Source organism: Cryptotermes secundus, unplaced genomic scaffold (genome assembly GCF_002891405.2).
Source record: "Cryptotermes secundus unplaced genomic scaffold, Csec_1.0 scaffold1747, whole genome shotgun sequence".
Classification (NCBI taxonomy): domain Eukaryota; kingdom Metazoa; phylum Arthropoda; class Insecta; order Blattodea; family Kalotermitidae; genus Cryptotermes; species Cryptotermes secundus.
Window position 1 is genome coordinate 534,117 of NW_019744161.1, and position 23,930 is coordinate 558,046.

At 41.7% G+C, this 23,930-nt stretch overlaps 1 protein-coding gene across 3 annotated transcripts in view; it reads left to right on the forward strand.

Moving 5' to 3' along the window:
* The first annotated feature begins 18,811 nt into the window (after positions 1 to 18,811).
* Positions 18,812 to 23,930, forward strand: part of LOC111874617 (T-box transcription factor TBX10) — a 68,008-nt gene continuing 62,889 nt past the window's right edge. For 2 of the 3 annotated variants that reach the window (XM_023870254.2, XM_033755525.1), the window contains exon 1: positions 18,812 to 19,109. The gene's annotated coding sequence lies outside the window, so the exon portion shown is untranslated. The remainder of the gene's footprint in view (positions 19,110 to 23,930) is intronic. The other variant, XM_023870255.2, reaches the window with a different exon arrangement.

Consider the following 23,930-nt stretch of genomic DNA (forward strand, 5'->3'; position numbering starts at 1 on the left):
AGTTTGAAGAAATGTATGAAACATTTACGAATCGAAATTGCGTTACTCCTAGTGGCAGAATTTGTAACTAACACTAAAGTGGTGCGTCATCTGAAGGTATATATTTGAACTAGGTTGAATTCACCGTCGATGGAAGGAGTCATCTGCAGAAAGATAAGTGAACTATATTACGAGGTTTTAAAAAATTCCTCGTCTTAGCTGCAGAAGTGCGTCATCTATAGGGGTACCACAGAACTAGATACGGTGGGCACCTTTTTAGTCAACTTCAAAACAATTACACTTCGTCGTCGACTACGACCGACTTCCGTTCTGACTGACAGGTCTAAGTCGATCTGGTCGTATGTCGGCAATATATTTATTAACAGTATTTTTAAAAACTTTTACATTTCAATCATCTTTTATTTTTCATTTTTTTGTGGTCGTAAGTCGCATAGGTCGTAAGTCGACGACCAAGTGTAGTTACGCAGTCGCCTTGCAACAAAAGTTAATGTTATCAGACGTGGAATCATGACTTGCTCCTTCCAACGGGAGTTGAAGAACTGTCACACCTGAATGGATTACTTCACTGGCCACAATTTGCCAACCTGTGTATGGGTCCATTTGTCTTGCCACGATGAGAATGCGGAGCAAATAAGACAGAATAAAGACATTGTCCCAATAACCAATCCTCATGCGAGGCAATTTCCCTGCTACATGCATTGGCAGTCTCCCTGCCGAGCAGACCCACTGGGCCCGGTATGCAGCATAAGGCAACCGATTTTGCTGCTTTACGGAGGCTGACACCTGATAGCAAATCTTGTTAACAATGTATGGCTTCGTGTGTGTTCGTGGAGGCGCTGAATGACATTAAGAATGTCCCCACAAAGAAAGCGACAATACAGAGGTTGATGTAAGGTGAATATAACAGCTCTGTATATGTGTCATAAAAGTTCGGTTGTGTAACTCCAGTTAAAAAAGTTTCATAAGTTGTGCTCTTTGCCAAATATAATTACAAGTCAAAGAGGATGAGGTCAGGGCATATAACACGCAGTTCACACGAGGGCGTGTACGGGAATGAAAAAACGGTCATAACTCCGTAACCGTCCAAAATCGGACACATGTTTATACTATGAACTTTTTTGATCACAAAGACCTAGGAAATCGCCTCCTGCAGTTATGCCCTAAAGTCATGAAACGCTCTGTATAACCGATTTCTCGGGTGACCTCGGGCTTATGAACTGTAAGTTACTGAATATGTATAGTAACACACATTCAGGGAAATTAGACAAAGGACAGAGAACCAGTACATATATTGATATACGCGATAACGACAGTATGTATTGTCACATGTATTGGTGACCACAGACGGGGTATGGATTGGTGAATGGATCTGTTAGACTCTTAAAAACCGTAACTACAATTCATTATATAAATTTCACTGATTCTCGCACTTTACAAATCACATCAGCATGCGCTAAGTCTTCGCCAGTCTTCTGTCTTCACCAGCCGTTCCCTAGCAACGGATTTATAAGTCTCACTGTAACAACACACATGAATTCTTCTTTGTGCAGTCTAATTCCTTTCCTGACATTTCTTCTCAATCATCTTCGACTGCCATCTCCAGAGACTCGCTCAATTCTATCTCAGTCAAAGTCAAAGTCACATTGGGACTGACGGCCATTCAGTCAGTAAATCTTGGTGTCGAGCCCCATCTGGGGCTCATGACCAGATATTTATTACTGTTTGAAAGTTTCGGTCTTGTTTTTGTGGGGCGCCCTTTAACTTGTTATTTTAAGTGGACTGCAACGCGCGATTTTAGCTCATTTCAGAACAGTGTAACAGTAGGACGCATTAAAACACCTGAAGATGGCCATGTATGGCCGAAACATGTTGTGTTAAGTGTTAAATGGTGAATAGAGAGTTGTTGCATTAGAGACGGACTGTTGATACATAGACGTTTAATTAAAGATTTGAAACAGGATGCTGAAATACAGAATTTAAAATCCATTTTAATATTTTCGTTCCATCTGTGCCTATGTTTCCCAAAACTCTGATCTTTTGAAATCAAAAATTTCTTAAGTGTGTCTTGCTCTCTCCTTGCGATATATGTTCTATCTTACCCTACATTTAATGTCGCTAACAATGGGCCCAATAGATAGAAAGTATGCATGCAAATTCTGAATTTTTTCATCAAGTGCTTCTCTTTGTCCTCCTTTTAGTTCAAAGTATGAACTACTAAAAGAAGACTGCTGAAGTAGTCTAATAATAACAATAACAATAACAACAACAATAATAATAATGATAATAATAATAATAATAATAATAATAATAAAAGTATGAGAGTGCTAAAACTAACCCTGTGAAAATGGCCGCGCCATAGCTCAAGCGGTTAGTCGCTGGCTTCCCACCGCGGCGGCCCGGATTCGATCCCGAGTCTGGTCAAAAGGGATTTGTGTTGGACAAAGTGGAACTGGGGTGGGTTTTCTCCGAGTACTTCGGTTTCTCCTGCCAATCTTCATTCCACTAAATTCTCCATCATCATAATCACCCAGGGCAGGCTAAAGGCTACAATAGGCCAATCAGTGACCGCCGTGCCGAGTGGACCCAGTTGGACTCCCCCCCCACTAAGCGAATTAAAGAATCCTTGCGAATAGCAGAATTAATATAAGTAAAGTTTTGAAAAAGTTAAGTTGTTCCTGTGCTTAAGTAATTAAGCACTACGCCACGAAGGCGTATGGGGGAGTGGATGTATATATCCATATTTCCTTGACCTCGACAATAGCTGGAGTTGAGTGATCAGCTTCACGCCCCGACCGCTTTACTCCCCGGGGAAAGAGCCCCCAGTATCCATTGAATAGGAAGTTGGGTGGACTCCATAGCCGGTCTGGACGACGTAGAGAAATTTCAAGACATTGTCAAGACTAGAAATCCTATCCCCTGCTCGTCCAGCCCGTAGCCAATCGCTGTACAGACTGCGCTATCCCGGCTCCTCATATAAATATGCCTAGGAGAGTAAAAATACATTAAGAACTGTAGACAAACCTACCACGAGAAGAATAAAGTAGTGTAAGAGCTTTATCTGGCATATCCTGTCTTCGCTCGCTTGGAAACGGGGATCGTGGGTTCGAATCCCACTCAGGGCACGGTTGTTTAGTTTGTGAGTGTGCGTTTTTCTGTGTTTGTCTACAGGTAGAGGCCTTGCGACGAGCTGATCACTCGCCCAAGGAGTCCTACCGAATGTGTAAGATCTAGAAAAACCGAAGTGAACGGAGAAGTTCATGGAGGTAGGCTTAGGCCCACTGGGGCTGTAGTGCCAAGCGGGGTAAAAAGAGGCATATCTGTGTGTGCAACACAGACCTAAAGCGTCTGGTATACTTAAAGTTTTTCTTGTACTTAATTAAGCACCATGAAGAAATACGAGGAAGTGCAGGAATAGCTCTAACATTCTTAACCTCGGTACTAGATGGAGGTGAGTTGTCAGGTTCAGGCTTTGGCCGTTTTATCCCTCCGGAAAGGACCCACGGTACCCATCGCATAGGAGGCTGTGTAGGGCCAAGATCCGGTCTGGATGTTATGAAAAGAAAAATATTTTTCCGATGCCGGGAATTGAACCTATGCCATCCAGCCCGGTACCCGTCTCTATACCGACTCAGCTATCTTGGCTCCTTAAAGAGACTGGACGTCAGCATAATCAGACAATAAGTTATTACGTGTGTAAAATGTCATCGACCGAAATACAATCCTTGTTGAAGAAATCACCACTAGTATAGTGTCGGTGCTTAATGTGGTGATGATTAATTCTCTCAGAGAGAGAGAGATGCGAGCTGTTCATTGCCTGACTTGTTCCCTTATTGCGTGCATGACTGATGTGTATCCATGGTAACAGTGAATCTGTCATTACCGTAGTGCAGCCAGAATATTGCAACACTTTCATGACTCGCTGACAGAACTAATCAACACAATTTAATTTGAACCACTACATTTTCATCTCACAGATAAAAGGAAATGAAAACAAAACACAGCGATGATGCGTCGCATGTCTACAACTGCGCATGCGCAGAGGAGTTCTGAGGAAACAAGCGTGGGCGTTGGGGTTATGACCGAATGTGTGCCGATCTGTGAAGTATTTCTACTCGATCTGTAAGGAAAATATTGCCCTTGTATTTAAAGCGTACACTTTGGGCCTCGCCATAGCTCAAGCGGTTAGTCGCTGGTTTCCCACTACGGCGGCCCGGGTTCGATCCCGGGTCTGGTTAAGTGGGATTTGTGGTAGACAAAGTGGCTCTGGGGTGGGTTTTCTCCGAGTACTTCGGTTTCCCCTGCCAATCTTCATTCCACCAATTGCTCCACAATTACCCTCACCTATCATCTGGGGCTGGTACAATAGGTCAGAAGTGGCCGCAGTAAAAGGGACTTAGTCCCACCCCACTAGCAATAAAAAAAATTAAAGAGTACACTTCATCAAAATAATATTTAATAAAATTGTAAACTCGTATAATGTAATCTACTACGTTTATTAGGCATATTCCACTGAGGGAGGATAAGTATAATGATAGAAGACGAATTCTTCCGTTATTATGAACAAATATAAAGTTCACATGGAACTGTTCATTGTTAGGTGATACTTAAATTGGCCAGAAATATAAACCCGTCAAAAGGTTTCAATGTTCATTGTAATTACATACACTAAACGAAAATTAAATATATTGTGGCATGTAGATCTGTTGGTAGGCAACGACCGCAAGATAAGCAGTTATACAACAGCCGTTGATAAATAATGGATCTGTAAATAATGGCTGTTGCTAGGTAATGGCTGAGTAGCGATCACGTGGACATCCCAACAAATGCAAACGCAACAGTGGATAGAGCAACAGGGGAACGGTGTGTTCTGTGGTGTCCGTGCGAGACGTTATAAGCAGGATAAGTCTAGAGTTGAGAGTCGACAGTTGGAGCAAAGAGTTATTTGTGAGATAGTCGCCAGCCGGTAAGAACGGGAACAAAATATTACTTTCAGTCGTTCCAGGTTTGCGTGATCTCCTTATTTTTGTTACAAGAGACAAATGTTTAGAATTCTCCTTGCTCGTTCGGCATCTTCTCCGTCTCGTTTGTATTGCAGATAGCCGAAACGAAGTGTCACAGGCGCGCTGTAAGGAATGTAGACCTAACGAGAATAAATTATGTATCATTTTCAGTTTATGTTCTTTGCATTGATTTGACTTTTTAATATTGTGACATGATGACTGAAGAAGACGGCCATTGCTTGATAACGGCTCCATAAATACGTATAAGCCGCATCGGATACGCATGTGACTTTGGAAGAACTGTTGGAAGCTGTGTTTTCTATGCGGTCCATGTCGAAGCTACATAAGGAGGACATCAGCCGGTTAGCTCCACTGTAGCCCTGCGACTAATACGAGGCGACGAAAAGGGAAACCAGCGCCTTTGGGTATAACTGGACCACCATGTTCTTGGAGATATAAATACGGGGGGACCTGGCTCTTCAGGTTGGGGGAGTCTCGAATCTGAGACAGTAAAATACGGTCACGAGTCCCGTGAGATTAGGACCTGAGAATGACTGCGCTGGCGAGAGACAGCAGCAGTTGTAAACGACAGATCAGTTCTCTCGTCAGGGAGAGCACCCAACATCAACAAACCCACAACGTCTGACAGGAGCAAATATCTGGTCTTGGACTCAAGATGGGGGCTTGACACCAAGACAGACTGGTCGACTGACCTTCAGTCGTAACATAGCTTTCATTTTGACTTAGGAGTTGGTAGAGAACTAGTGGCTGTCATGAGTTAGTTGTGAGACAGTCGCCATCCAGCGAGGACGTGAGCACAGAAGCAGAGGAATACCCACTGTTGGGAGCAGTTACCAAGCAACGCCGATGAAAACTTTATACGTTCTGTAGTAAAGTGATTCATAGATTATACAGATCTGTCAAACTATTACAGTTACCTATAGCCAAGTGTTAAAGTGTTCAATAAATCCACTTACCACTACAAATCCTGTGTGTAGTCACTAAGTCATGACAATATTATTGTATTAGTTGGGATGTTTAAGTAATGGTATATTATATTAAATAATATAAAAATTGCCGAGGATATGAAGATCAATATTAATTGAGATTATCACGTCTGTGGTTATGAAGAGTTGCGTCGTCTGTATAGTCACATCGTGTAGTTGTAAGAGAGCCTTATGTTTCGGAGGCGAATATCGCCTCCATCTTCAGGGTAGAAGAGTAATCCAAGTAATAAACTAAGAGTATGCGGAAAGCTAAAAGAACCGGACTTCTGTTTCTTTCTCTCTTGCCTTACTCTTCGACACTGAACAGTGAGAGCATATGTTCCTCCGAAACGTCGGCCTCTTCCTGAACTACAACAAGTTACAACCCAGAGGCTCATTCTCTTAATAACATCATTACCTTTGTTTCTCTTGAATTGTAATTACTAATAGCCTATGTTATGTGAAATGATACCTCAAATCTCCCGTTAACTCCACGCAGAAAAGCCATTCTTCAGAATCTGACAGTTATTTATCTAGTCAATAAATTTCCAAATTTTGTATAGCCTAACCTTTCATTAATATTTATAAAAAAATATGCGAATGAACACTATCCAGATCTAGTTCAATTCAATAAAAAAAAATATACAATTTATTTTTTATTTTTTTTAATATTAGCTTCCCATCCAATCAGGCTTTCCAAATAAAATATAACGTATATTTTTATCTCCTCATGTGTATTCGGGGCTTCCATGGTCAAAATCCTAGCTCTTTCCAAAAACAGAGATACCATGTATGCGAGATCCAGAAGACGAGGAAGAAGATGTAAGAAGATGCTGGATGACCTTGGGGACAGAAGAGGATATTTTCATTTGATGGAGAAAGCTCTAGATCGCATTAAGTGGAGGAACTGTTTTGGAAGAGATTGTGGACCTGTCGTCTGACACATTACTGATGAATGAATGAATTCATTTCACTTGTCCCGCCATGCACTTAGGCTTGTAAACTTTGTTATAATGATCCACCGAGAATCTACTGACACTTATATCAACGATCCCCAAAATATGGCAAACCTTATTACTTAAGTACGCGCAAAAAAGAAAATTGAGGTTGTGACGGGAACTTGCAAGTAGTTGAAATCTGTACAGCCGGAATAGCTCAGTCAGTATGCCGGGCAAACGGAAGTGCAACTCGATTTCGGATCCGACAGAAGCAAGAGAGCTTTTCCATATCGTCCAGTCTCCGATCCAGTAAGTACCAACCGCCTTATCTCTTGGAGTAAAGTGGCCGTAGCGTGAAGCTGACCATTCACCTCCATCTAGTGCCGAGGTCAAAACTGGTAGAGCTGTACCTCCACTCCGTCATATGCCTTAATAGCACAGTGTTTAATTACGTAATTAAGTACAAGTAAAAATACTTTTGCATTTGTCAAATCATTAAGTTGTGTTATTATTAACCTAACATGCCTAATTTTGGTAAATTCTTCGTACAAAAAAGAAGAATTTAGAGTGGAAAAGGGATTATATATCCTTTCCGAAATTTTATTTATATCCAGTATAGTTCAGCAGGTCCCTTTCCCGTCCCAGTGTAAAAGTAAAAACGGAAAGGTATCCCTGTAACAGTCAGTGGAGGCCCATACGGTTGTGAGGCGTTGAGGCTCCTACATTTTCTAGATAATCGGTTGACAAAGTTGTCAGTCTTATGCGCCGGCAGCCCTTTAGCCCCTAGAATATTCCAAGAATATTCCTGGTACTCATTTCTTTTAGAGGCTGAGTCGACCACAGGCCCATAGTGCAGCTGGAAGGATTAGGTAAATTGAAAAAATCCACCTCATCGGGATTCGTTCCCGCGACCTTCCGACTTGTAGCATAGTGCCTCAACCAACTACGATACCGCGTGCCCAGTGTAGATCTGCATATTCTTTTGCCAGTGTTTTTACAAAAATAGTCTGTCCACAAACTTCAAGCCTGGTAGCAGAAAAAGGAAAGGACAGTGTTTAATATATCGGAACCCATTTTGTTTGTCCTCACTTCCGGTACGCGATACACTGGCGACCCCCTTTCCCTCCTGTTGCCTGCTGACAGATATATAACCCCGGTATATCCGCTACTGCTTTACGCATCACAGCAATTCCTCATTAGTTCTCTAAAGTTTCACAGAAAACCGTAGCTGCATCCTAGTTTTGCCGGGAAGAAAAATTGATACGTAAAATAAGAAACATTGATCTGTGTAGGTATGTTCCAGACTTTCAAATGATACTTTTAAGTACGTTTACTTACTTAATCCGTTTCTCTAATACCTTACGGTGTCGAGGTGTTTTTTTTTTCATTCTGATCACTTTACAGACGGTAGGACTTCTTGGACGGGTGGTCAGCTCGTCTCAAGGCCTCTACCTAAACACAGAATAAACACACACACACACACACACATGTCAAACATCCATGCCTTGTGTGTGATTCGAACCCATAGAACCCTTAGCATGCCTTACACTGCTCGGCTACCGTGACCGACAGTGTATAAGAATAATATATAAGAATTCAGTTCGTACCTCACAGGAAACAGATCCGAACCCACGATCCGGCTTCCGAGCGAGCGAAGACAGTACATGCCTTAGACCGCTCGGCTACCGTGACTGGTATTAGGTAGGTTTGCACTCTTGTAAATACATTCTAAAGCATTTAATGGGCTATGATACAAGCCGGAAAGTCACGGGTTCAAGTCCCGATGAGGTCATTGGATATTTTCAGTTGGCCTATTCCTTCCAGCCGCACTAGGCCTTGGGGTTTACTCAGCTTCTAACAGAAAAGTGTACCAGGGATTAATTAAATAATTTTCCTGGGGAGTAAAGCGCGGCCGGCGCGTAAGACTGGCAACCTTACCGCCATCTTTGAGCCGACTGTCTAGATAATGTGGGACCCTGAACGTCTTACAACCTTATGGGCCTTCACGGCCTGGTACAGGGATGGCTTTAGATTTTTACCTACTTATATTTTAACAGATTTCCAAAAATATGCAAGGGACAATTCTCTTCAGTATGACTGTCTACGTGTAGTCCCATCTGTCGGCTTTCAGGTAACACTTCTGCACTGCATTATATGATTTTAATCAAACTTTATATTCAGTTCTTAGTAAACTGTACGCTTACATAAGTAGTCGAATCTTTGTCTAAACTGGGTAATATGAACTAAAACTTTGCATAAATTTCTAATTATTAATATGGTTTTGGATATAAACATATGCTTTAATAAATAGCTACTGAATATACAAGTAATAAGTACGAGGAAATTCATCATCGTCATCATCATCATTGTTAAAATGGCCTTTTTTTTTTTTGAGACACAGTCTTTCTTAGAAAATTCTCTCAGATTTTCCACCCGGGTTTCACGTTCTTGGATCATGCAACAGTGATTCTTTTACAGAGCAAGGTTGTCTGCCTTGCATAGAACCCCCAGTGACAGGTTTGCCCAGTTACACGCCCAGGCACCAGGTTCCATTTTCGTGGCCTTCTGCGGTTCGCAAGGATATGGTGGAGGTATTCTCTCTCGCCTCCACACGGGAAATGTAGCAATTATTCACCACATCTATCCAAGAAACTCTACGACTCACCATACAAACACACGCACTGCTCTGGAAGAATGAAGATATGTCTACGGAACCATGGCTAAAAACCATTACATCCCTTTCCTGTCAACATATAGTAATCTTTTAAACTATTTTAATTGTCCTAATTATTTAGTCTTTATAAACTCATGCATCACAAGTGATTTACTGTAATTATAAAGACAACGTATGTTCAATAACAATGTTTGTAGGCCTAGCTACTTACTTTGTAACGTTTTTTTGCTTCCTGGTGATGGCTACTAATGACCTAAACACGTAAAGCAAAAATATTTTACGTTTATTATTAAAGAAGATTATAAAAAGGTAAAGCTATCCCTGTAAGAGGCCATGAATGCCCATAGGGTTGTGAGATGTTGAGGTTCACAGATGACGGCAAGTATGTCAGCCTTACGCGCCGGCCGCCCTTCAACCCCCAGGAAGATTCCTGGTACTCATTTCTGTTAGAGACTAAGTCGAACTCCTTGCCATAGTGTGGCTGGAAGGATTAGGTCAATTGAAAAAATCCACCTCATCGGGAGTGGGCGACTTGGACAAGAGAAAATTCTTGACGTTACAGGGACTCGAATTCCAACCCCTGGGTCATCCATCACGTAGGCAGTCGCTATACCGACTGAGGTATCCCGACTCACTTGTAAAACGAATAAGAACCCAAACAATTATAAAATTACAGCAAGATATCTGAATACAATTTAGCGCAAACCTCATCTCCAATAAGCATGGGTCGGTTCTGTCATTGGCAATATTTGTTAGGCTCTATTGGTCGGCTGCTCAAAAAATTTAAAAATAAAAACAGAGGAAGTTTCCTGTGAATGAGTAAGAAAGTGTGTGAGACTCTCTGCCGGCTGTCGTTGAGAGGGAAATGCTGCATGTAATTGTCGGGGCTGGGCGCTACCGCCTTGTGGACGGACAAATGGGAGCACAGGCTTGCGCCGGACTGGCCGCGGAGGTTGCGCTGGACTGGTCTGAACGGGAATGAAGTTGGAGCACAGCAAAATCAAAACTGAAAATCAATCGCCGTCGTTGTTGTTGTTGTTGTTGTTGTTATTATTATTATTATTATTATTATCATCATCATCATTGGTTGTTGAGCTCAACACATAAATAAATAAGGAATTATTAATATTAATATTATTCTTATGTGTAGGATCATATCGAATCCATAATTTTATTATTTAAGGATGTTAAGATATTTCTGCCCTTCTTTTGAATCACTTTTTAATATTAGTCTGTTACGAAAGGAGTTTCTTGTCTGTGGAGGGAACCGTCAGTCGTTTCTGTTTTCAAGAAAGGTACCATTACTCTAATTATTAATTATAGATCAATCAAAGTTTTAAACTATTTTTTCAACATTTTTGAAAATATAATAGTAAAAAGTAAAGCTATCCCTGTAACAGGGCGTGAAGGCCCACAGAGTTTTGAGACGTCGAGGGTCCCACATTTTATAGACAAACGGCTCAAAGATGGCGGTAAGTTTGTCACCCTTACGCGCCGGCCGCGCTTTACTCCCCAGGAATATTATTTAATTAATTACTGGTACTCATTTCTGTTAGAGGCTGAGTAAACCCCAGGGCCTAGTGCGGCCGGAAGGATTAGGTCAAATGAAAAAAATTCAGTGACCTCATCGGGACTTGAACCCTCGACCTTCCGGCTTGTAGCATAGCCCCTCAACCAACTACTCTACCATACATGATCAAATCTCCTTTTATTTTAAATTCAAACTTCACCCATCTAGGCATGGTCTTATTCAATCACAATACACTGCAGCGAATTTGCTCACTTACTTGAACTCTATCGCAGTTTCTGTCAGTTCACATGAGCAAACCGGTTCAATTTATTTTGACCTCAGCCAAGTCTTTGACAAAATTCCCCATACTCTTCTCTTGCGTAAACTCGACAATTTTGNACCACTAGGAAAACCTAGACGTGAATAAAATTGTATTATTAAAATGAATCTTATATATAAATAATATAGGGGTGTAGATGAGATTTATCTGGCTCAGGATAGAGACATGTAGCGGACTCTTTCGAACACGATAATGAACCTTCAGCTTCCGTAATGTGCTGGGAATATCTTGTCCGTAATTGGTGGCATTTCGAAAATTACTCAATTCCATGGAGTTAGTATGTTCGCTAGTCAGTGAGATATTTGTTTTTTATTGTAGTCTTTTTAGCGATTTTGTCTGTAAAACAGACAGCGTAAAATGATTAGCGAATAATGAATTGGAAAGCATGTGAAAGGAGTAGGTCATAGCCTATTTTAAGGTACTACCTCCGAATTTGTCTGGCGAGAATGAGGAGAACCAGGGAAACGGTTATTCACGTCAGTCAGTGTACCTTTTGAGATTCGAACTCAGTACTTCCCGAAGCTATACTATTGTAACTGCTGTGTCAGAATACAAAGTTTACAGGAGACTAAAGACATGAAGTCATGCTAAATGCAGTCCTAAAACATTGACCACCCCCTAAAAATGCTACAGCTACAAAACCGATAGAGAACTGGAGGTCGGCCATTGCTCTGTGGTCTACCGCTATAACTGACAGATGTTCTTTAACAAGGTCGATTAAATTCAATAGTTCGATAATTACTACGGAAAAAATTGGAAGCCACTTCACTTCTCAAGAAGGATATTCCACTCTTGTATCCTCCAAGGGGACAGTGGCAACGGGTAGCTGGTCGCATCTCTCCCCACAGCGCGTCTGTCCGCACCCTATTGGGGAGCTCCGCCCCTCCACATGCACCCCACTCACGTCTCTGGACCAATAGGAGAGCATACAGACCAGCACCCTGGTGCCGTGTCCCTCCTTGCGGAGATCCCCCCCCCAGTACAGTCATGCTTCACTGCAAATAGACCTTATACCCTGCAAACCACAATTGTATATGAATTCCTCAAAAAATTAAATTATATTTAAACACAATGAATAGGCGTGGCTACAATGTGGCTTCTCATGCAGGTAAATATTATGTTCGCTGCCTTTTTGGATCTAATTCCGTGTAATGTGGTGGGAAGTTAACTTCTACCATGAAGACGGAGGCAGTAGGTTTCTCCGAAACGTTGGTGACTTGCGATCAGATTATGCAGCGTCTCGTCCCCTAAATAATACTCTTAAAGCATACGTAAGTTGGTTACGAATATAAATTCTATACTTACGTATTGAAAAACTGCATAATGAGGAGCTTCATAGCTTGAACTCTTCTCCAAATATAATTAGAATGATCAAGACAAAGAGGATAAGATGGGCAGGGAATGTAGCACGAATGGTGGGGACGAGGAATGCATATAGGATATTGGTGGCAAAGCCAGACGGAAAGAGACCACTGGGAAGACCAAGGCGTAAGTGGGTGGACAATATTAAAATGGATGTTAGAGAGAGAGGATTGGATGTTATGGATTGGATTGATCTGGCTCAGAATAGGAACCAGTGGAGGGCTCTGGTGAACACGGTAATAAACCTTCAGATTCTAAAAAATATTTAGAAGTTCTTAAGTAGCTGCACACAACTGGTGACTTCTCAAGAAGGGCTCAGCTCCATGAGTGAGTGACTTAAGTATTGAATCTACAGACGGGCTCTGGGGCCCACACAGCCTCCTATCTAATGGGTACCAGGGACTCTTTTCCCTTGGATATAGCGAATGGGGTGTGACGCTCTCTAGGAGGGAAGCTTCTTTACCGCTGAGGTATTTTGTTAATTTGTTAGGTTAATGTTACATTCGAAATTGTAAAAATGTCAATGGTAGAAATGTTTCTTTCAGCAGCTGACATGCCTAGCCATCCGGCCGATCCAGTTCATAAGGGGACTGTCATTGCAGCCTTCTAAGCAAGTGCTATCAAATTCAGAGCTTCATGGAAATCTTCTGTTCTTACTGCACCCTTCGGCGATGAACATTTGGACAATCTGTTTCTCCATAACATGGGGAGAAGTCTCAAGGTTACAAATCTTAGGGTCTAATATCGTCTGTGATGTGACATCGTTAAGTCTGGTAGAGATTTAACGATTTTTTTTATTCACTCGTCTGCTTGTTTATTCCTTACTTCGTTCTTTATTCCACCCTGAAGATGGGAAGAGTTTGCTCCTGTGAAACGTCGGTAAACTTCTAGCAAACTAAGCAGCGTCCCACTCCGTAAGACAGCAGGACACTTTAAAGTCGCTGTCATGAGAACATCAAACCTCACGTCTCCAGACTACTCGGCACCACATCCCAGAAGACAGGCGTAATCCACAAAGTCGCCGTTATGGGAGCCTCAAACCTCAAGTCTCCAGACTACTCGGCACCACATCCCATCCCAGAAGACAGACGTAATCCTCAAAGTCGCCGTTATGGGAGCCTCAAACTTCAAGTCTCTAGACTACTAGGCACCACATCCCAGAAGACAGGCGTAATCTTCAAAGTCGCCGTTATGGGAGCCTCAAACCTCAAGTCTCCAGACTACTCGGCACCACATTCCAGAAGACAGGCGTAATCCTCAAAGTCGCCGTTAAGTGAGCCTCAAACCTCAAGTCTCCAGACTACTCGGCACCACACCCCAGAAGACAGGCGTAATCCTCAAAGTCGCCGTTAAGTGAGCCTCAAACCTCAAGTCTCCAGACTACTCGGCACCACACCCCAGAAGAAAAGCGTAATCCTCAAAGTCGCCGATATGGGAGCCTCAAACCTCAAGTCTCCAGACTACGCGGCACCACAACCCAGAAGAGCGACGTTACGTGAAACGACGTTAAACTGATCCATTATTGTCATATGAAACTTAAGAAATAAGCAGGTTACGTTCCACAGCCTTACTTCACCCCATATCATGCGCTGTACTATAGACAGCATTGTCACGTGATAGGGTGCGACTATTGACGGGTTTTGGTCTGATGACTCGATTTATTGCACACTTTGATACAGCACGTGACTACTCTTTGCGGTTCACTAGTATCCACAGTCATGTGTTTATTGCCGTTGCTTGGGAGCGGCTTCTAAACAACGTACGTTATCTTTCCTCTGTGTTCCCGAACTGCCTCCGGCCTCGGCTACCAGCCTCTAACAGCAACAGCTCACAATAGAATGCAATTTTAAAAGAACTTGGATATTCTTGGCTAAAATAAATGCGATTGTAAACTACAATAATTTTTATGTAATATTTAGTACGGTCCTATTATATTACGGTAGCGTAGTTGGTTGAGGCATTATGTTACAAGCCGGAAGGCTGCGGGATCGAATCCCGATGCGGTCATTGTATTTTTCAATTTACCTAATCCTTCCAGCCGAACTATGGCCCTGGGTTNTAAGTAACTCCCTTCTTCACCCGTCTTCTTAAACCCTGGGATGGACAAGGGAGTAATAACGAGTTAACACGACGCTGTGTGCAGCCTTGGCATCAAGACAGTCATAGTGATAATGAAACAGCGTTAAATGGGACAACGTTCAGTGAGAACGTACTCGAATACAGAATCCACGACGAACTGTTGTAATTGCACCCTAGCAGAAGGAGAAAAGCGGGCCACGGTAGCCGAGCGGTCTAAAGCAGTGTTTCTCAACAATTCTGTTGGTATATTTTACCTTCCTCCTGATTTAAATACATTTAATTCTTGCCTAATATCAGTTCTTCTTCTCCTGTACCCTGCAACTCATCTCAGGAACCGCAGATCAGAGGATTCTGTTGCAGCTGCTGTTCAGATAAAGTGCCGCATTCAGTGCCATATAGCAGAGGGCGTTGTGCAGTTTCAGAACTAATAACATCTGGATAGCATAGTTAGTATAGCGACTGGCTAAGGGTTGGATGGCTAAGGAAGTCGGAGTTCGAGTCCCGGTATGGTCAAGAATTTTCTCTCCTCCACGTCGTCCGGACCGGTTCTGGGGCCCACCCAGCCTCCTATCCAATGGGTACAAGGGACTTTTTCCCCAGGGATAAAGAGACCGGGGTGTGAAGCTGACCAGTCACCTCCATGTAGTACCGAGCTGAAGAAAATGTGGAGCTATGCATCTATTCCCCCGTACGCCTTCATAGTGTAGGGCTTAGTTAAGAAAAGGGACACCTTTACCTTTTACAGTAAAGGTGAAGTAGTTTCTGTGCTTAATTAAGCACAAAGCCATGTAAACGTATGGGGTAGTGGAGTTATAGCTCCACTATTCTTGACTTTGACACTAGATGGAGTTGAGTGGTCAGCTTCACGCCCCGGCCTGTTTCAGTAGATAGGAGGCTGGCTGGGCCCCAGAATTGTTGTGCACAATGCAGAGCAGAGATATACTTCATGCTCCTGTTGGAATTCGAACCCCAGATGTCCAGCCAGTCGCTGTACCGACTGAGCTATAAAGAAAGGGAAATGCGCATGTGCAGTAAGAAAGAAGATTCAGCAGGCTGTTATTACGTATTCTGAAACAAACTAATGATTATAATTTATTTCATGGTTTGCTTGGGATATTTCAGTAATAAGACAGACACTGAAGATGGAAACGTCGGTTGAATTTCATCGGACTACACGGTGTTATATCTCCGAAGAGAGAACTCTACGTGTATGACGATTGCAAAAAATATGAACAAATAAAAGAGTAGCCTAATTTGGCTCGAGATATTAGTATTTAAAACTTATTTCCGGGGGGGGGGGGGGGGGTTATCATTTCGAAACTCGGCTGAGATGTCGACTACCCTGACTGAGGTTATACGCGTTCTACCTCCTCCCCTTCCTCTGGCGTTAAAGTCGCGANATATATATGCATTATCGAAAAGATAAATTAACAAAATGCATAACTGTCCCTGTGCTTAGGATAAGCACCGCGCCTATTTGAATTATATTTTCATTCACTCACTCACTCACTCATGGAGTTGAGCCCTTCTTCAGAAGCTGATAATTCTGCAGCTAATCAGTAATTTCCAAGCACTTTATGAAACCCGATGGTTCATTACCGTGTTCACAAGAGCCCTCAACTCTTCCCTATCCTGAGCCAGATAAATCAAATCTATATCATCCAATCCTCTCTCTCTCTAGACCTATATTTTAAGCCAATTTATTTAGTTGAGTTATGTAGGACCTCACACACTTAACACCATGCTGTTGCCAATTACGGCCGTCAACTAAGTATTTTTTTGTTACAGCTGTACGTTCTCTGGAATGAACCATTTAAAGATCAAGTTAAAATGAGATACTAAACAATTTTAATGAATAAATAAAAATATTTTAAATTCTCTTTGAATTTCATTCCAATCCTGTTGCAATCCAGGTTCACCTCTTCCATTTAGGTCCGAATACTGCAGACGTTCTTAAGCTATTCGGCCTTGAACCGCTTGCTACGTCTGCAATACCAGTAGACTGACATGAGTATCCTGCATCTCCAAATAAGGGCTTCGAGAACCTCAGATCTTTCAAGAACACAACAGACCCTATACCAGTAAGGTGTAGATATAAAAATTTGTCCCTGTGCTTAACTAGTTAAACATTATGCCATGAAGGCGTATGGGGGAGTAGAGGTATAGACCCGCGTTTTCTTGACCTCTGTACTATTTGGAGTTGAGTGGTCAGCTTCACGCTCCTGCCGCTTTACCTCTGGGAAAGATTTCCCGGTACCCATTTGACAGGAGGTTGTATGGACCCCAGAGCCGGTCTGGACGACTTGAAGAAGAGAACATTTTTGACCATACCGGGACTCGAGCTTCGAATCCTCGGTCGTCTAGCCCTTAGCCAGTCGCTATACCGACTGAGCTATCCCGGCTCCCAAGGTGTAGACGTGGATTCAATAAATTTTAGTCCTATGCCGGAAAGCTAAAAGGACAATTTTACGTAACCAAAAAACTATATTTTCCTACAGGGAGAGGTGAAATACGCAACGGAGCACCGCATAAGGTGGACGTATGGGGAATGGCCGTATAATTATGCTTAACCTCGGCATTAAATGGAGGTGAGGGATCAGCTTCATGCCTCTGCCGCTTTAACCACGCCCAAAGAGCCCTCACAGCCGGACTGGACGCTCGCTTCCGTGAGGAACTGAACAGGCCTACCATAAAATAGACCACGGTCGCCTCCCCAGAAATCCCTCCCATCTCACCATGCATTTTACATTGCAGTTTCTTACTGGAGCCTGTAAAACCACGTACTCAGTAAGATTTCTTCCAAGGGGAAGGTAAACCATTTTTTCGAGGGGTACAACTTGAAAATTTGCTTACTCTTAGGGCGAGGGCACAACAAGGAAACTGGCAACGGCAACGCAACCACAATTTCCGAGAATTTTTATCAGCCTGAGTTGAACACAACCAGTTTCCTCAATTTGCGCTGCTCCATTCAGTAACATGTGTTCAACTCAGGTTACTAACAATTCTCGGAAATTGTGGTTGCGTTGCGGTTGCCAGTTTCCTTGGTGTGCCTTCGCCTTTAAATCGCTTAAGAATATTTTACTAATCGCCCTAAAGCATTCAGGAGAGAATAATAAACTATTTAACAATAATGTTTGGTAATTTCTTTCTAGTCTTCAACTAAAAGTCCAGGGAGGGGCACAAAAGCCTCGTTTTCGCTTCCACTTTGGAGTCAGTCACATGATTTACTTATGCAATTGATGAAGCATCGTTAAATACGTAGAGTGATCATGTCAACTTAAATGTGAGACTTGAGGTTCTCAGAAAGGTGCCTATGAAGGTTACTAACTTGTGGGATGTGACGCCGTATAGTCTGGTGATTAACTTCACGCCAGGTCCTTAACGAGTTAAACCTATACATCCCACATATCTTCATAATGTAATACTTAGACAACAGGTCACTTTTACCACTCCATCTACACGTAAACAAATAATGTAACGGTGAGATTTATTTGAATGAGCGAGTGTGCTAGAAGTCCGCCGTAAAGCTGCGGTCATGCCACTTGCCGGTTTTCAACGTGAACGCTGAACTAGAAAGCGATAACAGATGGCGTTGCTAACGTTGATTTTTTGGGGATATTACTGGTAACGTATTTTTACTTTACTGCGGGCCGATGACCATTTGTGCATGGGCTTTGCTAATAGAATGATAAACCACCGACTATCCATTCTCCTTGCTGATGTAATTCTTAAACATCAAGGCTCCGCCTCTGAGAGCGGAAGATGTATTCACCTCTCCCAACCAAGACTACAAAGATAGATCCCTATGCTCCTTGCCAATGAGATGACAGAAGTGTCTCAGTGCAGTGAGGGGGGGGGGAGATGTTCTGTGGGCGAAATGCTCAGCATAGAAGTCTGAGTTTCTGTTGACATGCTGTGAGGATAGACACACGGCGAGGTTCCTGCTGATGTGAGGACAGGAGTGCACGGTGAAGTTTCCAGATCGTGTCTGTGTGTGTGCCCCCATTCTACTGCTTCGCATTTCGGGAACAAGAATGATGTAAAATGTGGGAGGGGGGCAACTGTGCAGAGGGAGGGAAGGTAGGAGTAATGATTGTGTTGATGATAGCATATCTCCTTCATAGTGATTCTGGAAAATGTTCTATAAAGGTGTCAAGTGAAATGAAGGACAAAATATATTTGAAGTGGACATAACTTATTTGTTTTTCCCTTCTACAGAGGTTAGAAACGACTTTTCTTTATGTGTTTGTGTCTTTTTTTAAATGGAGACCAATTAAGACTTTATCCTAAACAAGTGTAGAGAGTTCATTTCAAGAACCATGTCAATTAAAAGTGATTTAATAATATATAACAAACAAAACAAATTCCGTGGCATGTAGTCCGCAAGCGAACTATACCGACCGAGAGACCGCAGCTTGTCGGCGAAGTTAGTGCCAACTTTAGCGGACAGATGGTGTCGCGTGGTCAGCGCAACGGATCCCCACGGCCGTTAATCTCGGTTTTCTGGACCGGAACGATTCTTAGTATAAATGTTAAATAATTCATATTTGTAATAAATTTGTAGTGTGTTCTCTGTGGATTATGAAAGCAATTTATAAGTATTCAGATGAAATTTTAGGCTTCAAATAACTGAGCCGAAGATAAATTTGGCGTATGAATATCATGCAATTTAATAATTAAAGTCACTGAAGATGTTAGGCTCTTGCGCAAACAGCTCCTAATGTTTACGTAAACGTGATTTTGCTTATAAATTTCGGAGGAGAGAGTGGATGAAATCCATTCTTCCATTAAGTCCCATAGACTTGATTGTCATGGCGGTAGTTGTCATGTCGAGCGATACATGTTTTTTTTTTCCTCTAAACCGAAAGGAGAACTGTTCATGAAAAATTAATGACAAGTGACTAACGAAATATGCCATGCGTCGTGCTTTCATAGTTTTGTTCCCCGTTATCTCGGGTAAAGATTGATGTTTAATTCTCTGCTAAGAGCTCGCTTGTTACGTTGGCTTGGCATCAAAAGTAGCTTTGAGTGAAATTACTTCACACCTTTGTAAGATCTGAGGTTTTCACTGCGGTGAGTATGAAGAATGCCGCCTTCTGTGATGTTGTACCGTGTAGATATTGTGTTAACCGACGTTTCGGAGGAACGTATTGTCTCCATCTTCAGGGTATAAGAAATCCGCGAGCGATGAGCCACCTGCTCACGTTGGTTCATCGCTCTCGGATTTCTTATACCCTGAATATGAAGGCGATAAGTTCCTCCGAAACGTCGGTTACCACAATGTCTATATGGTGCCACATCCCAGAAGACGGCATTTTTCTTACTTCACATCTCTTTTATCTTCTCACGATCCCGATTAAACTTTGCGATGACCTGCTTTAACAACAGTAACTCTGGTTTGATTCATGCATTTCCGGTATCAGTACTTTATAAATTTAGATGCGTGTGTCAGTTAAAGGCAAAGTTGTCCCTGTACTCAACGAATTAAGCACTATGCCATGAAGGCCTGTGGGGAGATGCTGTATAGATCAATATTTTCTTGACCTCGGCACAGTTGAATGTGAGTGGTCAGTTTCACGCCCCGGCCACTTTAACCCTGGCGAAAGAACCCCTTCTACCCATTGGATAGGAGGTAGGATAGACCCCAGACTCGGTTTGGACGACGTGGAGAAAATAAAATTCTTGACGCCACCGGGACTCGAACTCCGACCCCTAGGACGTCCATCCCGTAGCAATTCGCTATACCGACTGAGCCATCCTGGCTCCTTATACATATATATTTAATCGTTAAAAAATTATCATATGCCTCAATGTATTTAATTTAATCACAGAGAAACGAGTGTTCTTTGAATTTCTGACTTCAGCCAAAAGTAAGAAGTTTATCTATTAGGTTAACAGTTATAAAATTACAAATATAAATCACTCCGTCCAATGTGACCTGTAAGTTTTTTACTACATGAAAACTTAACACCCTTACATGTGATTTATATTTGTAATTGTTAGTGTGACGGACCAGAATGAAACAAATCAAAGTTATAAAATTATTATTTATGGCTTGAGACAGTCTAAATTTATGACAAAACGTACGGGGTTTTGTAAGAATCTTCGATTTTAGCCGAGTGGCCCATTGCTTCGACTTCCTAACAGATTCACTGTTGTACGGTTCGTAAGAAAAAGAGAGCACGACATGCATGAAGAACATATGAAAATAAGTAACTCCACAACTAATATTCAATTATGATGGCGCTTTCAGAGGTCTTATATGATAAGAGTATACCTTATGTTAAATTTATATAGGCCTAATATGAACCACATTTCTTCAAACTCTTCTTCTATATAATCTTAAACAAAACCAAATCCGTGGCCTTTAGCCTGCAAACGAATTGTTTCGACTGAGCGACCGCCACTTGTCGGCGACGTTAGTGCCAACGTTTGCGGATAGAGGGTGTCGCGTGGTCAGCGCAACGGATTCCTACGGCCGTTAATCTCGGTTTTCTAGACCGTTCCTATATAATCTTTGTCCTCCAAATTGAATCCCAGATAGGCTTACGCTACTTCTAATGAGAATAAGGATTTCTAATTGTAATTATTTTGTGCATATCCGAAGGACTGGGCCTCCTTCAAGGAGGGCGAATTAATTAAACAATCCAAAAGTTAAGAAAATTTCTAAATCGTAAATTTAAAATTTGAGATCTCCTTACGATCAATTTTAAACTCAGAATTCAATTATTTTACAAATTCAGTTATAAACTATATATACTTCAGGAATATATAAAATGGAAATAAGTATATTTTTTGTGACAATTAAATCACTTGTCCAGCAGACTTCTATCACATGAACCCTAAAATGAATAACTGCAGTTAGTTAGATTTATTTTTTGACATACAGTATGTGATTCCCCTCATACAATGATTGTCTTCATTGTCTTTTTGATAATGAGGAACGTTTCACAGTTATTAGTGATGAATTAAGCACCTTTCTATTAGCTTTTGTTGTAGCATCTAGCTATTTGTGAAATTTGACCACTAAGATCTTTGTCCCATGTTACCTATATGGGTTAAAATTACCTTAAACATATCCTTGAGATGGGGCAGGATTTGCAGCTGTGGGATCCCCAGGGAAATTAAAATGTGGAGGCCCACAACAAACAATTTAATTATTACGAATATCTCTTACGGTTTTCTCTTTCTTATGATAACTAAAAATATAAACGAAATTCTCGTAATTTTAGAGAAACGAATGTCTCAGTGAGATCTTTGGATATTTCTGTTTTGTGAAGACCTCAGGGCGACTGTCCCGGTCGCACAATTTTATAACCAGTTTTTCTGATTGGCGTCAAATTAATAACACAGCTTTCTTTTTCTTGTAAGTGGGCTGAACTGAGAGTTGTTAATATAGTCCTCTGATCATTTGTGTCCTTAAATACTAAAGGCGTAAGGCTGACAACTTTACCGCCATCTATGAGCCGATTGTCTAGCAAATGTGGGATCCTCAACATCTCATAATCCTATGGGCCTCCACGACCTGTTACAGGGATACCTTTACTTTACTTTGTAATAACAATAATAATCATATTTGAAACGATGCGAAATGCGAGAACACACACTCGTGAAGTGTGTGCAGAACGGCACACTCTTCCAGATGCCCCAACTGTTGGCATGATCTCCCCGTCTGCTGATACCAGTTTTCAGCGTAGTGTTTTGAAGTACATACACACTTAACTAACCACACGATGATAAGCGGCTTTCAGCGCTTCCGAATAATAGCGCTCGCTAATAGGACTATTTGTTGTGAGGAGTACCGGCGTCAGCAGGCGATGACCGGTGTGGCCTGATGCGCATGCACCTCACGATGGAGACAGCAGCTGAAAAATGAAACATTTTCTTTTCGTCTTCCTCCTATTAACATTTCAACTGAAGGAAACTTGTTAGCACTTTAACTTCTTTACTCATATTGTTAGAAAATAGTAATATTTTCTTACGCCATGTGGTTTTCAGCAGTGTAAATTACAATTCGTAACGACAGGCAACGAAACCGAATAATTGATATTATCATCGGTTTACATCTTATTCCCATTTCGATAGTATTATCTATACGTTTTTCTGTAATTTAAACGTAAGTTAAGACACATCTGAAGATATATTTAAATTCATCAGATTAGTTCTGGTTCACCGAATCGTTGCCTAGCAACTAGTATACATGTTACAGTATGAAAAAGTACGCCATACAAACAACTGAAAACTGTGCGAGTAGAATTAAATTTTTTTCTAAGTTTACGGCTTATTTGAAGACGCTATCGGTAGCTCAGGCTATGTGACATGAAAGAGTGGAGTGATTATATTTCGATGGGTTAACTTAAGCAGCTTTCAATATTTACGTCGAATCTATTGCGCCGAATGGTAGGGTTTTAAATGAATTATTAGTTGTAAAAAATTGGTAGGGAGAGGTAGTGGAATACTTGTGATACTATCCCAGAATTAGATTTTTGAGGATCACGAAAAATATCAGTTACGATAGCCGGTACGCGACCAATATTCGAAGTGAACTTCTCATAAATACAGATGTAAAGCGCTACCGCTGCGCTAGCTGGTAGGATGATTAGTTAACTGAATTTGAAAGTATGAGGAAAGTAGTGGTCACTTGAGGCACTACACCGATATAAACCTCAGTCATTAGGGCCAGGACCTTGGTTCTGATTGTCGCCTACTTCTTGGTTTATTCTTCAACCCTGAAGCTGGAGGCAGTATATTCCTCCGAAATATTGGTATATTTATACCAGATGAAACGACGTCACATACCAGAAAATTTTATTCTTACGTGATCACCACTTCGAGGACCTCAAATTTCAACGTCAATTAAACGTTCATAAGATGATATAAATTTATTTATGTACCGCGGTTTAGAAATGCTACCAGTAGCCAGTATAAACGTAACACGCTAAATCTCAAGGCTGGGCAACTAACCAGCTAATTGATTAACTAATAAACTTGTACATAATGGAGCATAGAATTTCAAAAATTAATTGTATTCAGTCTTTATC